We start from the raw sequence: 19,573 nt of genomic DNA, 5'->3' as shown, positions 1-19,573 counted from the left end.
AACCCCTTTTACAAAGCAACCCTCACTTATCGGCAGGCAGATACACCACACATAATTCAGTTTAAATGTAGTAATTTCATTATGTGTCAATCTCTTTACAAAGCCAGTTTGAATCTGTGCTAGAATATATTATAAACAGAGTGCACTGTTACTATTATTTGTTTAGGCTGTAATAATTACATTGCAATAAACTTTTGTTCCAGTTGGTGGCAGTATAAATTAAGTTAAGCAATTGTACTTGATTTTTAGCTATCAACTTCAGAAGTAAAGTTTTCATTAGTACGTTACATTTTTGTATGTGTCCAGCTTAAACATTGTTGACTTCTACCTGAGGCTACATTTGTCCATGTTTATGTGGAATATCTTATAACATTAAGCACCATTTAGGATACTTTCTAATTGAGAAGATCTACAGGCATAAGTGTTAAGGGTGGGGCTGTGTGACAGTCTGTTTAATCCCATTTTATATCTCAGATAAAATTAGAAACCCCAGCTGCCCCAGCCTAACAATAACACTAATTTCTCCTAGCGATCTTGTAAATCATACTATATATGTGATAAATATCCTATCTGGCATGCTGCCAGTTTACTGAGCGCGTCTACCTGTAGTGCATTAGTTAGGAATCCCGGTTTCAGTACTTTTATGTGTGACCTCATGCCTTGTAATGATCTCATGCTGAAGTCATTTTTATATTTGTACAGATGTTTTACGTATGAAGTCTTTAACAAAATGTAAGTCATGCAACTTGATTTCCAACTTTAGTTAACTTCTTGACAGTTATAGACAAGTACCAGCCACCCTGACAGCTGTGGGTAGAGCATATATTCGGAGTTGGATGGTTGCTCTGTCTGTCATCTTTGTTTCTCTATTCATGCCTTGTTGGAGCTACTAGATTGTGAATAGTTCTGAAAAGTTGTGAAGCATAAATCTTAATTAATTTCTACAGCAAAGTATACTTAATTATAAAATTTTGTTTGATAATATGTTTGTAAATGTGGCCAACTGCCTTTTCAGAGACCTGCATTGTGCAGTCATTTCACTCTTTGGTAAGTATTAGGTCATTGTTGCTTTGTAAATTGACGTCTATAGGAAAATGTAATTGTTGACAATGTAGCAAGAAAAGAAACTAGGTTTAGTTGTCAAATCTTGAGCAAAGCAAGTCCCTTTAAGCAATGTTAGCAGATCTTCCTACATGAATATAGTTGCTACAAAGAAAGTCTCCAAAAAAAAAAAAAAGCAACATTAAATGATATACTTGATAATATATGTTTTATATAGAAGGTGTCACATCCGCAGTTATGTAATACTGCATTTTATAATAAGTAAAACACAATGCTTATAGGAATACTGGACAGGACTATACACATGTAAGACCACTTTTATTGGACAACACCCTCAGAGCAGCAAATTTGTGGGTCTCCCAACCATTCTATAAGTTGGACCAACCAGAAAAAAGATAACACAACACATAAAACAGCTTGAAAAAGACATAGTGTGACAAAATCCTCAGAAGGGAATCCCGAGGCATGACCTAATGGGAGGAGGAAAAATGCTGCATCAAAGAATAACTGCAATTTGTCAAATGCAATTATGAACATCAAGGAATCAAATGGGCATAAAAAGCATGCAAAGTGAAGATGTATTACAAAATCTAAACAATGTTCATGAAGCTCCAGTTCCTGAAAAGTTAATTCACTTACAAGATCAAACTTTTTCACATGTAACTATGCAGCTGTGGATCAGATTGATATGCCAAGTAACTTGTCTGTCATTCTAATAACAATTTATTCCATGTGGATGCATGCCTCTTTAATGGTAAGCTATTTGATGCTGTCCCCACCTCATCTCATATAAGAAACTGTGTCTAGTAAAAAAAACAATCCATTAGCAGAATGCACATGCAACAAAATGCTTGCCAGTAATGATGCACAACTTGTGTTCCCCAATACAACCTTTAACACTCCTTGTAGTCTTGCCTTCATAGAATTTGTCTCTGTGGTATTAGTATACATAGTATGTTAGAATTCATACTTCATGGACTCCTCTTTTTTAAGTAAATATACCCCCATATTTTTAGTTTACATATATGTTGTGTGTAACTGACCTTTCTTAGCAACATATGTAAGCATGGAAACAATCTGAGCAGTCCACAATCTGGTTACAGATGGTGCTAAAGAAGATGAATTATTTAAAATGTATATAGCAAAGAGCACCAACATTGTGTTCCTGAGTTTCCAAGAAGCACTTTCAGGCAGAAGTGCTATTTCAGATATCAGAAGTCCAGTAATATGTAATATCCAACTGTGGCTTGATCACTTATAAATAACTTATTGTATACATTTATTTAAATTAGTGGCACAATGCGCAGCTGTATATCATTGCAAATGTACTGATTTTTGCATTAGAAATGTATTGATTTCTGAGGCTGTATGCCATGTTGGAGTAAATTTGTTTTTGGAAGAAAAGAAATTCCATGCTAATTAAGTCTTTTCATCTGTGAGTGACCAACACATATTTTTTGACAGAATGCACAGGAGAGGGTCATTATCTTTCATCCTGTGTTTTAGAGAGATAGGAAACCTCTGAACCAATTGTAGAGAATATATTACATCCTGAGGCTAAACATCGGATGTAATATCTCAGACTTTATGGTGCCAGCTAGAATCAGTGGGCTGGGTTACCCCCTGTCAACATGTGTGCCAGAGTATATAAAGCTGTATTCTGTATCTTAACTGTATTATACATATTTGGACTTCTGGATAACGACTAGTAACTAACTAGTGTGGGATTTTTTATGAGCAAATAAACATCACTGCTTCAAGATCCTGCTTTGATGCCTATTTACCTGGTGGAATTCCTGTGTCTTATAGATTAGACCACTCTAATCCGTTATCTGGCTGTTCTGAGGTTGTTCTGCCTGCTACACTGCAGCTCTGGCCATTGTGAGTGGCCAAAGCGAGCCAGCCACAGCAAACCTAATCTGAAGGAAGAAGTCAGGGGTACCAGCCCAGGTGCCCAGCAAGGAGTTACCCAGAAGGAATTGGTTCTTTGTGCCATTGAAGGAGTCTAGTGGTGGCAGTAGAGACCCTCCTATAGCTATTACTCTGAGGATTGGACCCCCATGGCTGGTTTCAATGCAGGGGTCAGAAACAGGTGTGCACCAACATAAAGAGATTATAACAGCAGGTGAAACTCAAGGCTTGGTGTCAGCAATTTGGCACCAGAAAGCAGGAAAGCAATCTTCAGCAGGTAGTGGGCTATGAGAGCTGAAGTGTCCGCTATTAATGTTTGTAAGTAAACTAGTCCTAGTCAATTCATAAGCCGGGGGTCTGGGCAGTCAGGACATAGGCATAAACCTTGATAGCAGAGCTGAACACAGTGTTAGTAAATGCTCTCAGACATGTATCTAGATTCAGCTTAATCAGAGTTAATGATATAGCTGCAATAATAGTGAACAACAGTGAAAAACAGGATGGACTCAGAATCATAGTCAGGAACTATCCAAGGATCTGGTACAATGATATAACATCAGGTGCAATAGAACCGTAGACACAGAAACAGGCACACAATAATCTGGCAACTCTACTGTCAGCATTTTAGTTTGACATAGTGTCTGAAGTGATGATGAGCCAACATTGCAAGTATAAGAGATCCTTCCTACCACCTATGCACTGTTTGCATATAGCAATCGGATCAGAACAGTTTGCATCCCTTTTTAGAGACTACATGTCCCGCGTATACAATTGACTGATAATCATGGTAATTTTTATGTGGCAATAGATTTTTTTCAGTGCTATACATATAATGTTGCTATACAGTGGACTGTGTATATGAATAGTGTGTGCACAGCGTGGAGTTGAGAGTAAATTTAGCTTATATATAATGAATAGCACTAAGATGTATATAGTAACAAACACATCCTGCTTTCAGCTCTTTTGACACCTTCTGACACCACTTGTAAGAGGAGCATCCTGCAGACATCAGCAACAAGGACCACTCCTTGTTCTATATTAAAGATACATTTATTGTTTACACCACAATAAATGTCAACACTTTTTGTCAGAATGACACCAGCAAGCAATACCCTTTGCCTACACCTCCTGGTGCCCCTAATGCTAAACACAGTCCAGCTCTCTACTGACTGGCCAACTCTTCCAGCATCAGTCACACACATAAAATGAACAACACCGTCTTTTAACTCCCAGCCAAACACTGCAAACCAATCACAGACATTAAATCATTAACACGCACATGGTACACCTGTGTGTTTGAGTGAGATGGGAAAGACTGTGTGGGAATAAACTCTATATGCAGCTTTCCCTTGCAGACTTCCCAGGACCTCACCTGTCCCTTATACAGGAGAGCTGTGTGCAACTAGACCTCATTGCTACAATATACATACAATTTAGGCTTATGTAAAAAGTTTGTATCAAAGGTTTTAATATTTAATGATCTATGTAAACTCCAATTTCTTTCTTGGTTCCATATACTTGGGAAATTGTTTTTATCGGAAAGCAACAGGCAGCATTCTTATTATTTTAAAATGGCTAATTGTTGTTTATTATTGTAGCTGTATTTGGTGCCTGAATTTTTCCCTCTAATACTTTTAATAAACTTGTAAGTACTGTTCCAAACATTTATTTGGTTGTCTATTTGCCTGAGGATGATAGGCTGAAAAAAGTCCAAATGAATACATAAAGACTTCCAAAAAGCTTTCCAAAAGCGGGCCCTGAATTGTGTTCCTATGTCCATTACTATGGTTTCTGGGCAACCATGAAGTCTAAAGATGTGTATCAAAACCAAGCATGCACTTTGAAGGTCTGAAGTTAATTTCTTGAGTGGATTGATATGTGTCATCGTTAAAAAACCTTCTATTACCACCCAAATCATGTACCTCTTGTAAGGGAGGCAATTCAGTAAAAAAGTCCATTGAAATATCTTTCCAGGTACCAGATGACATAGGGAGAGGTTGCAACAGGTCAGCAGGTAGCAAGTGAGATGTGTTGGTTCTTGCACAATGTGGGAAAGCAGATACTTATTGACAGATATCCTTGGTCATCTGTGGCCACCAATAGTATCTGGATAATAGGTCCAATATCTTAATTCTTATCAGATACCTGGCATACTTGGAATTATGATATTGTTGTATAATGTTGCACCTGAAAACAGAAGTAGGGGTAAATAGAAGTGAGAGTCCGATTGATTTGTAGTTCAGGATACCGTAGTTTTAGTTTGTGAAGAGTGTATAGCTTTTTGGGAGGAGCAGCTATCTGAACAATGGTAAAAGTTAATACAACCTTATTGGGATGTAAGACAGATTAATCTTTGTAGTAGATGCTATGTGAGTATTCACACTGTCTGGTTATGGCATTTGCCATTCTGTTTTGTAACCTAGGTCTCCATGGTACAATAAAATTGAACTGAGTAAAAACCAATGCCAATCTGGTTTGGTCGAGAATTCTATCTCTTGGCACATTTTAAATATTCCTGATTTTTATGGTTGGTAAAATTAGAAATTGCAGCATTGATAGTGCTTACCCAGAAGTATAAACCCTGGTGGCTGGTGGCCTTTGCTACAATATATAGGACTAACAATAAGATGTGCCCGCTAGTGGTAGTAACACAAGATAACAATTAGTAAATGCAGACCTGTAATCAATGATCCATTCTATAGCCCAGCAGTCCTGTTGATCAATGTTAGAACATAGACTGAAGCCTGATATGCACATAATGACAGACAGAAGATTAGCAGTCAGGATGCACAGATGACATCTGGTTTAAAAATATCAATTGAGTAGTAGTCAGTATTCCCCCTTGATGTTAGGTTTACAAATATTGAGTAACAGTCAAGATTCATCAGTGACATCCAGCTTACAAATATTAAATGAGCAGCAGTCAGGATTTGCAGCCAAAGGCTAAGTCACAGAAGACATCGCAATGTCCAGCTCTTAAGTACCACAAAGATAGGGATCAAAATCCCAGCAGATATCAGATTCCAGGGGCAATGCCGGTGGTCAGGGTTCAAGATAAAGTCTGATATTTCATGAATAAATAAGTAGTAATCAAGTCCACAGCAAGAGCAATAAATAACCAGTTGTTATACAGCTAAGGTTTGAATCAGAGTAACAACAAGCAGTGGTCAGGGTTAAAAGCAAATGTCTGATACATACAAGAAGCAATAGTCAAGGTCTGGTATACAAATGCAGAATAACTGGAAACACTGGCAGATCCTTATAGACACGTGAATATCCAGCACTTGCGATGACATCACTCCTCATCATGGAACTCTCTATCTTCTTGCTTCTGAGAAAATACAGCCCCAACTTCAGTTTGAATTTTTTTTTTAAAGCAGCAAAAACCTTAAGCTTGAACAGTCCATTTAAATGCTATTCCTTTTATAGGTTAAACCAGAAATCAGTTGTACTACCTTAGATTTTTATTTTGACGTGACAGTGTATACAGACCAGATAAATAAGCAAAACCATTTAACACAAACAATTATATACAAAAAAAAGAAGAGAAGAGAACATATTTAATGTGTCATTTTAACCATTTTTTTAAACTTGGAGTATTGGTGGAGGGGAAGAAGGTAAGAAGAGGAACAGAAAATGGAGCGCCAATCCAAGAGTGAACTCAAAATAGGGTAATGTACGATGCCCAGTAAGAGACTAAAATAAAGCCAGATTAAATGGGTGAATATTGTGTGACGTATCAGCCTAGAACACAGTATCTGTCAGCTATGGAGAGTTAGGTAAGGGAGAGGCAAATCTGAACCAGAGTTCCCAAATATGATCAAATTCATCAGTTCTGCTTTGTAATTGGTAGGTGTTTTTTTTCCATAGAGTATTATGAGCTGTGCCCAGCTGTTAGCATCCAGGCCAGCTCCATGATGTCCAGGACGTCACTTTCGGTTCAGGTCCGGCCATTGCCAGGGCAGTGGTCGGGACGCTTAGCTCCTTAATCATCGCGTCCTAGCAGGAGGGGCAGCTGGGCGCCTGCGCAAATACATTACATTAACTACTTTTCTCCTGGGGCTAATTTCCTCCTGCTGGCCTTTCTACTCTGTGATCGGCCCTTCCATCTATTTAAGGCAGGACTTAGCCTCTTTGCTGGTTATAGTGTTCACTGCCTGTGTTGTTGCTGACCTGCTCTGTCTCTGACATTTTTTATTAATCTCCTGTTGTGACCCTGCCTGATCTTTTGGACCTTGCCTGATTGCCTGTAGCCCTGACCTTTTGCCTGAATATTGGACTTCACTATTTTGTTTGTGACCCAGATCTTTGCTTGTATATTGGACCTGCTTGTTTGCTGCCTGCCTCGATCACTGGCTTGTTCCCTGACCTTCCCGCTTTCTACAGATCCATGACCTTGGCCTGTCCCTAGTTCTCGCCTCCTGCCTTCCAGTTCCTCTACCTGGAACTGCGGTTATTCTGATAAGCCTCTACTACCATACAGATAAGTCCTGGGAGCATCCGAGTACCTGCGAATGTGTATAGTTCTATGGGAAAGGCGGCTGCTAAAGGTGAAGACTTCTACTAGTGTGGTTCAAGGCTTATCAATAGCTGTGACAAACCATTTTTTTTTTAACATGCTCTGGAGAAGGAGGTGGGCATGGGTCCTTCCAGTACTTTGCTATGGATGACAATTGCATTCAGGACACGAGAGGCAAATTTGCTGGACTGCGAATGCAACACAGGCATAGAAAGAGAAGGGCATGGAGAATGGTTAAATTTAGTGTCCAATCTTTGTTCTAGCATTGTATGAATTTCTCTCCAAAATCACAGGATAATGCCATCAAAATCAAGCCCACTTTTAACAGATATATTCCATAGGTATGATGGATTATCTGAAAAATAGTCTGCAGTGGGTCACAAAAGTCCAATATTGCAACCAGTCTCCCCAAACTTTTCAAGCAATTTGACTCTGAGTTCTCGATCAGTAGAGTTAGGTTGTGTGCTGTAGAAGATACAGGGTGAGCTGTGGGTATAGCCGCTTGTAAACAATCTCTTGGTTTCCTTACCATGCTACCAATTATATACCCTAAATACATAAACAATTCTCTACATATAAACCAGAAAAAAATAAATTCCAAAGGTAAATAACAACATCTATCTTTTAAACATCCACATCTGCAATGGAATAATCTAGGATCAAAAACCATAGGGGAAGAAAGGGCACTGATGGTGTAGTAATTAATGTACAATCAATGAAACTATCGATTGAAAGCAGTGTACATTTTTCAAATAAAGATAAAGCTTATCTGTCAAATGCTCAATAGATGTACTACAGGCAGGATCCTCAGCTCTCGCTTGTACTCACTTTATTATCTGTGAAGGAAATACACATCGAGAAGACACCCATGTGGGATTTCATTTGAAACAGACAATTTTTATTTTAACTAGGTTAAAGACCCTTATAAAAGGTAGCATAAAAACAGCGCTTATCTGAGTCCACGCTGATGTTGATACCAAGGAGGAACACTTGAAGCTGTATAGATCAGCAGATGTAACTGTTCCACAAATATCGCACAGGCAATAAATAAATCACTGAAATAACAACTAAAAAATACCAACATTGTGAAGACAAAACCCTATGGCTGAAACACATAAGGACCACCATTTTGGGGCACTTTTACATTTTCTGACTTCTGCCTAGTGCTGTTTACAACGTCATCCATTAGGAATGGTAACCCAAGTTCATCTCTACGGCATAGCACCTGCATTTTAATGATTTTCAGACCAGCTGTCTTTAACTTTTTCTTACTGTGCGCGTTGACTCCTGATGTTTGAGAGTGAAACATGTGCATTATAGACTTGGGAAAGACTCGTTCATTGATTCCTTTTTGGCAGCACTTGAACAGTCAAACTATTTTTATAAGGCTGATACTATTACTATCTAATTTGACCTTTTTCCGTTCAGCCAGAACTGATACCTCTGGAGCACACGTGCTTATGTGGCATTTGACCTGACTGCATGTGCACAAAACCGATTCTATATTTCTGTGCTACACAATATACATAACTACCTTAAATTTAGAGAGTTATTTGTCCTCCGGAGGAAGTCAAACTTATTGATGAAACACGTAGGGACCACGTTTTAGAACATGTTTTATCTCCTCTGAATTCTGCGAAGTCCTTTTTACAACTCCATTAAGGAAATTAGAGACAAGCCGAGTTCAGTGAGCTAAAGCCCCTCTGGTCTTTAATGGATTTCATATAAGCTGTTTTTAACTTTTTAATGTATATATATCGCTTTCTTCTGTTTTTATTAAAGCAATTCATTATTATACTACATTATATTCTTACTCTCTGTTGAAGATCTTTCCCAATTTCAATGAATTGTCAGAAATCCATGAAGGAGGAACATTGAGGATTAAATATTTAATATAAAATATTTAATACAGGTAAGCTTGATACATATTTTTTACTGGGTACGCAGTCACTTTCTACCTAATTATTGATATAGTACTTATTGTGCTAATATACTACACTAGCAGGCATCCACACCTTTTCATTTTTTCCATTATGCCATATTAGTTTTTATTTTACTCTCTTTAACAACATACCTTTGATTTCTGTCCACAAGGCGTAATATTTTAAATATTAGGCCAGGGACTATTGTGGTGCCCCAAAACCCTGTTGAACAGCACAGAGGAAGTGCATAAACGCTTTTAAAATGCAGGGCTACAAGGGGTTACTAGAGGCTGAGGAAGACACAGTGGGAATGACAGTTGACAGTTGAACTGAAAGTACGTACCCAGGAGGATGTGCAGGAAGGAGGAGTGTGTGATATAGCAACAAGAAAGGGGAAGCTGACATAAGAGACTCATCTGCTGATGGAATTGGTGATATTGCCAGCACACACGGCTGGAGAACGGCTGGAGACACACAGTGGGGTGTCCACGAACTGCAGAACCTTTTCAAGGTAAAATCCTAGCCTGCAGTGTACTGCACACACCCCATCGTCAGAGGGAAGAGTGATGAGAGAACAGCGCCATCTTGTGACTGAATTGAGCAACAGTCCTGTGTTTTGTTATAATCTTTAACACTGCCTACAGTTTAACATCTACCTTTTAGAGAGAAAGTACAGAGACTTAATCGGGATTATTAACCCTTCTGGAAACCTCGGTAGGATATTTAAACACTATAAAATTCCTGTGCACAGTTCAACCCAGGACTGAGTGTAAAATATGGTAACATTACCAGGGATAATATTGGTGCACCAAATGTTTTAGATGAATGTTAATGTTAAGTGATTTACCTAAAAATTGATTTATTGATATTGAAGATGTTATCGCTATTGTGCCTTGTACTCACCGGGTGTATATTATATGTTAAATGCTATTGTGCTCTATGCTGATCAAACGATTATTTTGTCATTACCATTGAGCTGAAGGGGTCAGTGGCGCGGTGGCTTAACAAAATTATCCTTACCGCATTCTTAATAAACCCAAGTTGTTTGACCAATCCTTGTCCCTTTCATTGAAGTATTTATCTCCTGACCACCGGATATTCGAACAGAAAAGAACCTGACTCATGTCTGGAGGACAAGGTAAGGGAAGGAAATCCCATCCGTCTCGACCACCACACTATGTCAGTCTCTTTCCAGAAATTCTGCTTGGTTCCTGTGATATTTTAACCCATTTATTTTAGCCAATCATGAAAAAAATTATCAGAATAACTACATTTTAATGGATGACCTGTGACACAACTTACTGTGGGAGCCTCCAGTAGAAGTTGCTTGAGAGGATCATGTACTAGACAAATCAATCTTGTTAAAAAATCTTTCAAGCATCAGGAGTATTGACTATTCTACATAATTATGCTATGTAGTAACTGGGAATCCTAAGAGTAACCCCAAGAAATATATATAACAATTACTTGGATGACAAAGTAAATAAAGACTTACATTGCCCACACATTCTATCATCCTGTCAATTTATGAACTCATGAGGGTAGTACGCAGTCCAAGACTATTCAATTATTAGAAAGAACTGTATCACCCCTTGACATCATAAACTAATAAGTTGTTCCTGGACTCTTTTCTCTTCAATGTCTTTTGGATTAGCAAACAACATAGAAGAAAAAGCAGTAGTTCTGTGAAGTGTTGAGGAAGCTGGTGCTGGAGATAGCATATTCTGACAGCCCAGACTTTCGAGGCAAGCTATCAGCTAGAGAGCACTCTAGATTAAGTGCTCTCTTCTCTGACAAATGGGACAATTGAGTAACCACAAGGCACTATGCCAGTGGTTCCCAAACTGTGTGCCTAGGCTCCCTGGGGCATCTTGGCGATCTCACAGGGGTTCCTTGGCCAGGGCCAGTGGTAAGCAAGGCAGGGGACTACGTGGTAATTATTTTGGCTTAGGGGTGCCTTAAAAAGATTATGGAGACCCTAAGGGTGCCTTGAACTGAAAAAGTTTGGGATTCACTGCACTATGCAATGAGCAATTATGTATAATCTATTGACAGGTCCTCTTTAAACAAATTAGAAACAGTGAAATGATGTACAAAATATGGTAGAATAATTATAAGGGAAAAATTACTTTAAAATATTAAAACAAAACATGAAGAAAATAGTGAAGCATACAAAACCAAACAACAACATACATTACCATGACTGCTAAAACACAACAAAAAGCAAGATTATTAGTGACAGGAAGAAAACAGGTTGCCGTATTAACCAATTAAAAAATTTGGATAAGAAATTTGTTGCAGGCCACTGCAAACAATCTATTTGTTTAGATTGCATCATGTCACGGGCACTTGGAGTTCTACCCAGGATTTACCAGATGATAATGCTTACCAGAGGGGCGGGGTTTACACAGCGATCCTCTGGGCAGTAGGGTGAATAGTAGGAACGTTATACAACAGCAGGTGGAGAGAGAATGTCAATGGAGTAGATAGGAGTCAGCGACTCGCAGCTATAATGGTAGGAAAGTCAGCGACTTGCAACTATAGTGCAGAGGCAGGTATCAACCAAGAAGAGCAGAGCGGACGTGAAAAGGTGAAGGAAGGTAACGGGAGAGTCAGTGGTCTGCAGATAGCAAGTTGTACCACTGCTGTGATGAGAAGACTTGTCCAGGTGCAGGTAGGTAGCGGGAGAGTCAGTGGTCTGCGGATAGCAAGTTGTACCACTGCTGTGATGGGAAGACTTTTCCAGGTGCAGGTAGGTAGCGGAGGAGTCAGTGGTCTGCGGATAGCAAGTTGTACCACTGCTGTGATGGGAAGACTTGTCCAGGTGCAGGTAGGTAGCGGAGGAGTCAGTGGTCTGCGGATAGCAAGTTGTACCACTGCTGTGATGGGAAGACTTGTCCAGGTGCAGGTAGGTAGCGGGGAAGTCAGTGGTCTGCGGATAGCAAGTTGTACCACTGCGAGGAGGTGAGGACTTGTCCAGGTTCGGATAAGTAGAGTAATAGTAATAGTCTATGGCTGTATGTATACAGCTGGAGAGCAGAGAAGCTTGTCCAAACAGATATGCAGGGTAACAGCTAATAGTTATAGCGGGTATGTATACCGCTGCTGAGTAGAGAGGCTTGTCCAAAGCAGATATGCAGGATAACAGCTAATAGTCTATAGCGGGTATGTATACCGCTGCTGAGTAGAGAAACTTGTCCAAGGCAGATATGCAGGATAACAGCTAATAGTCTATAGCGGGTATGTATACCGCTGCTGAGTAGAGAAACTTGTCCAAAGCAGATATGCAGGATAACAGCTAATAGTCAATAACAAGTATGCATACCGCCGCTGAGTCGAGAGGCTTGTCCCGGTGCAGACACAGCAGGAGAACTGGGAGGCTGTAGCGGGTATGGGAACCGCCGGTGAGTAGAGCAGGTAATCCAGCAGGAAGCAGAAGACACGAGCAGGAGAGCTAGGAGTCTGTAGCGGGTATGGGAACCGCCGATGAGAAGAGCAGGTAATCCAGCAGGAAACTGAAGACACGAGCAGGACACAGTAAAACACCTTCAGAGACTCACAGGGAGTGAGAATCAAGATCAGGCAACGATACAAAGGCCACAGGTGCCTTAAATAGGGAGAGGTGATTGATCCACCAATTAAGTTAAAAGCAAGGTCATAAGAGTTCAGGGATCCTGCACATGCGCAGTCCTATCAAGATGGCGGACGGCCGCGGCTCAGGACAGGTGCCGGCAGGAAGGAGAGAGAACCACGCACAAGAGCAGAGGCACTCACGGTCCGGTGAGTGACACATCAGTTGACATCACTTAAAAGTCAGTAACTAACCCTAATTCCCAATGGGTTTATTTATTTATATAAACTTAATTTAACAAAATTATATACATTGTTTTTCCTTAGCAAGGTAAAAAGTAACAGGTTTTGGTAACTTCCTAACCAGCAAAGTGGTAAACACATGCCCAGGCATAAAGGAAGAGAAGGGCTGCAGAAGTGGCACATTTGGGGCTTAAATATAGTTTCACTTGCACCTTGCACCATTCCCCCGTGAGGGCCCTCCCCCCCCCCTGTGATCCGAGCTGCCCGCCTCAGCAGCACTGATCGCGCGGGGGGCGCCACCTGCCCCGACCGATCAATACTGCTGCTGAGCACTTTCAAGGGCCCCCTGGATGCCATAGGCCCCTGGGCTGTAGCCCAGTTAGCCCTATGGTTAATCCGGCCCTGCGTGTATGGAGCCAAGAAAAGACCCTCACTTCTGCCAATCTTTACATAGACAAGTTTCTTTTCTCTGCTGGTGCTTCAAAGAGTCTTGTTTGTCTGTTTATCAACTGTGGCTTCGTCCCTCCCTATTGTACATTCTCCAACCTATCGACTTCAGCTTTGACCCTAATGGTTCCACTTCTCCAACCCATGGACTTAGCTATGTCACTCCCGCACCATCCTCTTAGGACAAAGCAGCTTTGCCAAACATTGTGTGTATCTGATAGCTACAGCAGCCAAGTGTTCTCTCCTGGGAGCCACCAGCGCGGTGACACTGTTACGAGCCGCGGCGATCCGCGGCTCTCCTCCCCTGCTTGCGTTCCGGCTACCATGGCAACAGCAGGGACGTCACTTCCGGCTCTAGATCCTGGCCATCACCATGGCAACGGCCCAGGATGCAATCACTGACAGCACTGCGTCCCGGCATTTGACACAGCCGAGCGCAGGTGCAGATTAGATTAATTTGGTGTTTACAGCCTCAGGTGGCTGATTAGATCTCCAGCACCTCCTCAATTCTGATTGGGCATTCTAGGTATTTAAGACAGGGAGGGCTTAGCCTCCCTGCCGGTTATAGCGTTCACTACCTGTGTTGTTGCTGACCTGCTGTCACGGACTTACCTGATCCCTGCCGCTCCGTCCAGCCGCACTTCCGCATTCAGGACCATGTGACCGCACCCGGAGGCAGTCACATGACCACAAACCTAGAGGCGGGGATTTTGAATCCCCTTCAGTATAAAAACCTCACTCTGACACTCGCTGAGTGTCAGAGCAGCACTTACCTGTTCCTGGCTCCTGCTCTTCGTGGATTGCAGTGTCTTCCAGTTTCCAGTGTCTTCCTGTGTGCTGATCTCTGCCTGTTTGACTTCCCTGGCTCTCCTATCCCTGTGTACCGACCCGGCTTGCTGACCATTCTCCTATTCTTGTGACCCGTGTACCGAACCTGGCTTGTTGACTCCGAGTTGCCTTCTGATTCTGCCTGACTCCATTCCTGTGTACCGAACCGGCTTGTTTGACTCCGCTACCACCGCTTCATCCCGCTGTACTACATCTTGAGGCGAACCTGGGGACCGCGACCTGCGACTCCTGGCAGCAAAGCCCACCCTGCCTTGCGGCGGTTCTTGGTGAACACCGGGGAGATCGTTAGACTCCGCACCTCAGGTAAGCCAGTGCTAATCAAGATTAGTAATATAGTATCCAGAATCTGTTACAGTTTGCTCTGACCATGGATACCACAGCTAAAGATCTGTTGGAGCATTTAGTAGGAAGGATGGATAAGCAAGAAGCTAATCAAGAGCAACTTTTAAAATTCCTCAATAGTCTATCCACTCGGTTGGACGTTGTTCAGAACACCCTAGTGGCTGGTGGATCACCTGGGCCGGCAGTGGCCCCTGTACCTCAGGCCGCAGCAGCAGCTTCTTCCTCGCAGCTACGGTAACCTAACCCACCCAAGTTCGATGGAGACCCTAAAAATTGCAGAGGATTTTTAAATCAATGCTCCATACAATTCGAGCTTCTACCTGGGAACTTCCCCTCCGGGAAAACGAAGGTGGCCTATGTGATTTCGTTATTGTCCGGGCAAGCCTTAGCATGGGCTTCCCCCTTATGGGAGAGGGACGACCCCATTCTACATAACTTCAACCTCTTCTTGTCCACCTTCAAGAAAATATTTGATGAGCCAGGAAGGGTGTCCAATGCCGCTTCCGGCTTACTACGTCTCCGCCAGGGAAACCAGTCTGTGGGGCAGTATGCAGTCCACTTCAGAACTATGGCCTCTGAACTTCGCTGGAACGATGAGGCCCTAGTAGCTACATTCTGGCAGGGCCTTTCAGACCGAATCAAAGACGAGTTGGTATCCCAGGACCTCCCTACGTCTTTGGACGACATTATCTCCCTCTGTGTCAAAGTTGATTTGCGTTTCAAGGAACGTAATTCCGAGAAGGAACAGTCGCGGCGTAGTATGATTCGCTTGGCCCCCAACTTCCAAACCCCTGTTCTTCCCCCTGAAGAGCCCATGCAACTTGGGAGGACCCGCCTATCAGCCGAAGAGAGGGAGAGGAGATTTCGGAACAAGTTGTGTTTATATTGTGGAGAGAGTGGCCATCTTCTGAGTTCTTGTCCCAAACGCTCGGGAAACGACAGGGCCTAACGAGTTCTGGAGCTGTATCGTTGGGCCTCTTTTCTCAGTGTCAGTCAGTTCCCAATAGTAATGATTGCCTGTCTATTCCCATTTCCCTTCAGTTAGGACAAAAGACCTTTCCGCAGTCGGCTCTTCTAGATTCCGGAGCCGCAGGAAATTTCATTTCTGCCACAATAGTTAAACAATTCGCTATTCCCACACAAGCTTTGGAACAACCCATCTCTCTGATGGCCATTGATGGGGGAAGAATTCCTGAGGGGTCCATTCTGGTACGCACTATTCCTCTTCTGCTTCAGATAGGAGCACTTCATGGGGAGAAGATTTCTTTTCTAGTAATACAGAGATCTACCAACCCAGTCATCCTAGGACTTCCATGGCTTCGTGTCCACTCTCCCACCTTGGACTGGAAATCTGGTCACATATTGTACTGGGGACAGTCCTGCTTCTCTCGCTGCCTACAGAGAGTGGTTCCTCCGAATAGTCCCAGACGTTCCCAAGAATTTCCTGTGACTCTCCTGCCTGAGCCATACCAAACCTTCTCTGATGTTTTTTGTCAACAAGAGGCCACTAGACTTCCTCCTCACAGAATTTGGGACTGTGGCATTGATCTGATACCTGGTAAACCCATTCCCAGGGGCCGTGTTTACCCCCTTTCCCTCCCGGAGTCTAAGGCTATGGAGGAGTACATCCAAGAAAATCTAAGCAGGGGCTTCATCCGTAAGTCTGCCTCCCCAGCTGGGGCTGGCTTCTTCTTCGTAAAAAAGAAAGATGGGGGCCTCCGCCCTTGCATTGATTACAGAGGCCTGAATGCCATTACCGTTAAAAATCGGTATCCACTGCCACTGATTTCCGAATTATTTGACCGGATTAAGGGTGCCACCATCTTTTCTAAACTTGACCTCAGAGGAGCATATAACCTTATACGCATTAAGGAGGGGGATGAAGACGGCGTTTAACACCCGAGACGGCCACTTTGAATATCTGGTCATGCCATTCGGGCTATGCAATGCCCCAGCCATATTTCGGAGCTTTATGAATGAGCTGTTTCAAGACCTCTTGTACCAATCTGTAGTCATCTACTTGGACGACATTCTCATCTTTTCTCAAGATCTAGCATCTCATCGTACTCATGTATTGGAGGTCCTCTCTCGTATCCGAAAAAATCAGTTATTTTGCAAATTGGAGAAATGCACCTTCGAGCAGAGACAAATTCCCTTCCTGGGATATATTATTTCGGGCACCGGTCTACAGATGGATCCCACAAAATTGAAAGCCATACTTGACTGGCCCCAACCTTCGGGCCTTAAGGCCACTCAACGCTTCCTAGGATTCTCCAACTATTATCGTCAATTTATCAAGGGGTACTCCTCTCTCGTGGCTCCCATCACAGCATTGACCCGCAAATCTGCTGATGCTGGTATTTGGTCCACTGAGGCTATCCAAGCCTTTATACTATTAAAGTCTCTCTTTTCATCTGCACCCATTCTTCAACAGCCAGATTGTTCTCGTCCTTTTGTCCTGGAGGTAGATGCCTCTTCTGTTGGCACAGGAGTCGTACTATCACAGCGAGGTCCTTCTGGAAAACTTCATCCCTGCGGATTCCTTTCCCGTCGCTTTTTACCTGCTGAGAGGAATTATGGGATTGGCGACAAAGAGCTCCTGGCCATCAAATTGGCTCTCTCCGAATGGAGACATTTACTAGAAGGAGCGCAGTTTCCTATCACCATATATACCGACCATAAGAATTTGCTTTACTTACGCACTGCTCGATGTCTAAACCCTCGACAAGCAAGGTGGTCCTTATTCTTCTCACGCTTTGATTTCAACATCCCTTTTCACTCGGGATCTAAGAATACGAAGGCAGACGCCTTATCTCGCTCTTTTGATCCAGCTGACATGGAATCCTCGGAAGATAATAAATTCATTGTAAATCCATGTCAAGTATTGGCAGCCACACACCTGAAAAAGGGTTGTCCTCCAGGCAAAACATTCATCTTGCCACATCTACGCACCCGGCTCCTTCACTGGGCTCATCACTCACTCTTCTCTGGGCATGCCGGCATTCGCAAGACCTGGGACTTATTGTCCCGAAGCTACTGGTGGCCTTCCTTGCTGGAGGATGTGAAGAGTTTTGTTGCTGCTTGTTACAAATGTGCTCAACACAAGACCTCTAGGAAGAAGCCTTATGGATGCTTGCTCCCATTACCCATTCCTGATTACCCATGGTCACAGATCTCCATGGATTTTATCACGGACCTTCCCCCTTCCAAATCCTGTACTGTAGTGCTTGTGGTCACGGATCGCTTCTCTAAAATAGCCCACTTTATTGCTCTCAAAGGCCTTCCTTCTTCCTCCTCCTTAGCCGATATTTTTATTAAAGAAATATTTCGCCTCCACGGCTGTCCTCAACATATTGTCTCCGATAGGGGATTACAATTCATATCAAAATTTTGGCGGCCTTTTTGCAATAAATCCGGGATTAAGCTTGACTTTTCTTCCGCATATCATCCCCAGTCCAATGGGGCTACTGAGAGAACCAACCAAGAATTAGAGAAGTTTCTAAGAATATTTATCTCTAGTAACCAGCAGACCTCACTGCCTTTAGTACCCAGATGGACCAATCAGAGCTTGCCCCCAGATAGAGCACACTTGCAGGCTAATTGCCTGCTACACTAAACACCAATCAGGGCTTAGCCCTGGCATCCACATTTGTAGGCTAATGCCTGCTAATTCAGCCACAGGCTGAATCTGATTGCTTGCCCCATATGCGCGTGTGCGCCCGGCTGCCGGGACGTTGCGCTGAAGAGGCGTCCGACCGCAACGGTCGGGAGTTGGGAGGAAATGACGTCCCGGTCGTCATGGTGACGGCCGGGACGCCGCAGAGGACAGGAAGCGAGCCGCGGCGGCTGTGAGTACCGCCGCGGCTCGTGACAACCATAATATATTGGATAACCTGGAAAACAGGCTGAGCAGAAATAATAATCCGAAGGTGGGATTACTTGAGGGTGTAGAAATGGAAAAGACTCAGTAATATCTAGAGTCTCTTTTAGTGGAAATATTTGACACTGAGGGCTTTTACAAGTCCTTTGTGGTAGAGAGAGGTCACAGAATAATACATAAACAGATGTCAGCAGGAGCATTCCTAAGGACACTTATTGCATGGCTCCTCAACTATAGAGACAGACATAAAATCCTTATGATGGTATGAGAAAAAGTCCAGTGTCAGTATCAGAATGCTTACCTTGCTTCTTCCCTGATTTTTCCATATTAAATCAACAGCTACACAGATTGTGCTTCACTGCCAAGAACAAGCTTTGTGATCTTCATATACCATATATTATGCTGTTTTCAGCAAAACTTAAAGCCATGGTTGCAGACAAGGCTATCTTCACTCTCCCTGAAGAACTGTACACCAGACTGGAATTGAGACTGCATAAGTGATTATCACACATATAAGTTTATTATGAAACTGTTGCAAACATTTATCCTTGGCTAATTGGCTAATTACTAATACTGCGGTCACCTTAGAACTGCTAATAACTGATTCTTATGACATTTTCATATTCGTTTTTTTCTCTTGTTGCAAAGATAAAAACAATGCAACAACACTTTGAAAATAGCATGCAGGTTCTGGAAGAGAACAAAGACACTTGGAGATATCTATAGGAAGGGAATCATTTACTAATTTGAACAATATGGCCTATCAAAGAAGCTCAATACAGGGGCCCTCCCTCCTTCCTTGATACAACTTTAACAACAGTAGAGTTG

This window comes from Mixophyes fleayi, chromosome 4 (assembly GCF_038048845.1).
Source record: "Mixophyes fleayi isolate aMixFle1 chromosome 4, aMixFle1.hap1, whole genome shotgun sequence".
Lineage (NCBI taxonomy): Eukaryota > Metazoa > Chordata > Amphibia > Anura > Limnodynastidae > Mixophyes > Mixophyes fleayi.
This window is presented reverse-complemented; position numbering follows the sequence as displayed.